Source organism: Lissotriton helveticus, chromosome 6, assembly GCF_964261635.1.
Source record: "Lissotriton helveticus chromosome 6, aLisHel1.1, whole genome shotgun sequence".
Lineage (NCBI taxonomy): Eukaryota > Metazoa > Chordata > Amphibia > Caudata > Salamandridae > Lissotriton > Lissotriton helveticus.
Genome location: NC_136067.1, coordinates 849,035,963 through 849,039,719, shown reverse-complemented (window position 1 = coordinate 849,039,719; position 3,757 = coordinate 849,035,963). Strand labels below are relative to the sequence as shown.

General features: G+C 40.9%; 1 long non-coding RNA gene across 2 annotated transcripts; it reads left to right on the top strand.

Annotated features, from left to right (window-relative positions):
• The first annotated feature begins 500 nt into the window (after positions 1-500).
• On the top strand, positions 501-2,665 carry LOC144761560 (uncharacterized). Of its 2 annotated transcripts, none has more exons than XR_013595785.1 (4): positions 501-536; positions 1,400-1,464; positions 1,927-2,003; positions 2,439-2,665. It is a non-coding gene; the product is annotated as an uncharacterized LOC144761560 (long non-coding RNA). The 2 variants fall into 2 exon arrangements; XR_013595784.1 differs by having other exon boundaries at positions 1,400-1,526.
• Positions 2,666-3,757: the final 1,092 nt, after the last annotated feature.

Here is a 3,757-nt window from a genome sequence, read left to right as displayed (position 1 = left end):
CTATGGGCCTGCACTGTGATTTGTCTTCATGCTTCATGTTTCTGTGCCAGCTGCTGAGTGTTGTCATATTTCTTTGACGGCACCATCACAATAATAAAATCACATGCCTGATCTCACTCAGTGCACGACGTGATGCTCTCAGTGTGATTTTTATTTACATCGAGAAATATTACTGAGGTAAATATAATTTTATGACAACGTAATTAACAACCAATTTGAGTTGGTCTCGGGTTGCGAACCGTGATTCCTTCCGTCCGTGGTCCATGCAAGATGCTGGTGAGATAATTGAGCTATGCGATACCTTCACTGATGAAGCTGCCGGTGTAATGGTAACATACTTTCTGTTAGAAGCGCTAATGATTTACTCTGACATATCGCAACTACAATTCCCAACCATACCGGGACATACATCGGCGCCAAAACGTATTTGTTGCAGGTGTTCCAAATTAGTGTGCATTTAAATAGGGGCAACCGTAGCTCACCAGTTGACGCATACATTGTCCAGGACATTTGGAGACTCACCTATACTCATACGAGTAAGTAATGGCAGGCCCACTTTACGCTCGTTTTTTTGACTTAGTTTTGTATTGCCTGGCTATATTCAACTGCACTTTAAACATGGGCGGTTGCATTTGTATTCGCATTAGCCAGTTGATAATAAATTTGGGCTAACAGTTAATCGTGGACCCGGTTTTGACTGACATACGGGACATCAAACGGCTCACTTTTCTGTCATATTATTTCCAATGTTTTTTCTAATATCCTAAATAAAGAGACGGCTTCATGTTTGTTAAATAATGCTCCTTATGAAATTGTTTATGCTGTTATTTAAGTTACACGCTGTAAAATATATATAGTTGCCGTGAACAACAGCCGGCTTTAGGATCGCTAAACATTGCACCTAATTAAACTGTCCGTGCCGTTGTTTATATCATCACATTGTGCAATAAACGTAGCGGCTCAGAACTTGTGTATCCTTCGAGCCGATGAATATATGTGAAGGGCATCATGTCCTATGCACGAATCTTGTCATTGCGGCTCTTTACTGGGGGCTTATTATCGGCCTTTCAAATATATCGGAAAGGCTTTAGGCACTTTACAAAACCCATGTCTTTAAAAATAATTAGGAATGTACGTATTTTGATTGACCTGCCAAACAAGAATATGTTCCCCATGATAAGTTGTGACCTATGCAAATGGGTATTTTAGATTATGAGGACAAATCAGGATATGCAAATATAACTCGACTATTAGATTATTTCATCCATACTGATAGGATCCTCACTTCCACTTAGTAGTATCTTGTACTTTACACTACCACAACCATAGATATATATAGAGCCACACACATTGCTCTTACTGTTCCTTAAATCTTTTTTATATATATAATTATGTGCAGGTGCTGGCCACGAGACACTAATCTTTTAGCTGTGAATAAAAGAACAGGAAATAAAAGAACAGGAGGTACCTTCCCTATGTTGTACTGATTGTCTTGAGGGGTACGCGCCGGATATATCAATGTTAATGTAAGGTTTTAATTTCACTATATGCTAGATGGAGGTTATGTCTCTTTTAATATGGGAATGTAACACATACTGTTATTTGTCTGTAATGGTCACATATTGGATAAATAGAACAGAACTGTTCTTCTCTTCTCTCTTCTTTTTTGACATAAGACAGGACTGTTCTTTTTCGTTCCTTTTATATCAAGGGAGAATGTATCTTTACTGTAACAGCCGCTCCCCGGGTTGCAAATATGTCAACCTTACATTAAACATATCTATGTCATCCCGAGTACCATATGCAACCACAATGTAATGTACCATATAGTATATACAAAAACAGTCATCATTGTTGAATTGTGGCATATAGTGTATTTCAATCTAAGAACTGTGATTTGGTAAAACTGTATTATCTCACCTTTAGATATCAGACCAGAACACGTAGAGATTATATGGTGGCTGACGCTAACTAGGAATTCTGTCAGAAACATTACCTTTGAGGTATGATATAGGGTATTATTTTATGTAAATGCAATGAGTTTTTTGTATCTACAGAATAGTTGTCAATATGACAGTTAATTTTATCGTGGGGCAACAGTTCCACATATAAGCTGTGTAGCTCCTATTACAAACTCCGCTAACAAGAAGGTAGTCCTCTTAGTATGCCTCCTCCCGTTTTTGCTCTTGAAACTACCTTAATCTACATGGTAATACATTTATCAAGAATGGTGACTTTGACTTCCCTTTCCACTTTTACAAAATAAATACTTTAAGGTTCTGAGACAAGAGTATAAGAACCTACTCAGTTTTTCACAATAATACATGACTTAAAAGATGTGACGTGTATGTTTTTAACTTTTGCTATTTGTAAAAAATGTGCGTATTTTGTATTGTATTGTAATATGTATGGTTTTTTTTAATATAAATTGCTTTTAGCCCTGAAGAAGTCACGGATGTGACGAAACGCATTGGCAACAAGCAATGCTGTGAATTTTAACTAAGAACTTGAATAAAGAAAATTGAAAAATCTACAATCAACTCTTTTTTGAAATTCTTATGTGTGGGAAGTTTCTGTCTAAATATCTATTATTACTGTGAAATATAGAAATTGGATAAATCAAATACGTGTGTATAAACCTTGGTGCGGGTCAATTTTCCATGATATATGTTTTAGTGACTTTGTCACTTTCAGGTCGAGGATGCGACCCATATACATATATGGGTCGCATCCTCGACCGCGTCGCACAAGGAATCATCTGCTAAATAGGCACTTACCAATAGTGAAAATCTGTGCTGGTGTTGGACAGGCCGCATGGTCGGGCTGTCCCCCCTCCCCGCAACGGGACCCGGACCCTGGCTCTCCCTGAATCCCCAACCAGAGTCCCCGGCGACCACCCGAAGTAACCTGCAATCCCTCCACCACAAGACACCAGCTCCGGACCCAGCTGGCCCGGGTCACCATCCGCACCCCGGCCTCGGCCCAGCCGCCATTTTGGGGTACTACAGCACGAGGCCGCGTGGCCTCAACTCGACCCTAACCCTGGGCCCGGCCGGCCCCGACATCGAGGCACCAACCTCCTCCCAGGAGGCAGAGTGACCACTTGGTGAGATCTAAATCCGGACCTGAGTTCCACTTGTATTTTTAAAGGTATGTTGTGCAGGAGACCATTGGCAATGCTCTCTACCTGCCAGCAACTGCACCCTTTTGTAAAAATGTTCCGATGCCTCACAGATAGGGGTGTATGCAGCTGTAGGTGACGGTATACAGGTCTCTTCAATAGACAACTTGCTTGGTCCCTACAGCCTTACTCCTGCCCTTTATCTCAAATTCTGTTCAATGATATGCTGCTTTGATCAGAGGGGCCACGATGGGGAAGTGGTAGAGACCGGGTCACATGGTAAAGAGTGATACTGGCGAGAAATGCCATAAATGGTAGAATGGAGCACAAAGATCCCAGGGGAACTTAATGGTTCCTGGTGTCTTTTCATGAAAACTTTTTCCATTATTGCTGCAAATGAAAGCTATTAAATGCCAACACAGTGAAACTTCATACCATGGCATGTCGCAGGGATTCTGCTCCTACACAGAACTGTGCAAAGAGACTTGGAACCTCAGTGAATTAGGGTGTGCCAAAACTCACCTTAGTATCCAAAATCCCCTAACAGCCTAGCAATCAGTGTCTCATTGGTTCTTACACACTCCCAATGATTAGACAACCCAGAACATGAACTTAGAACACCTCAGGTCACGTGGA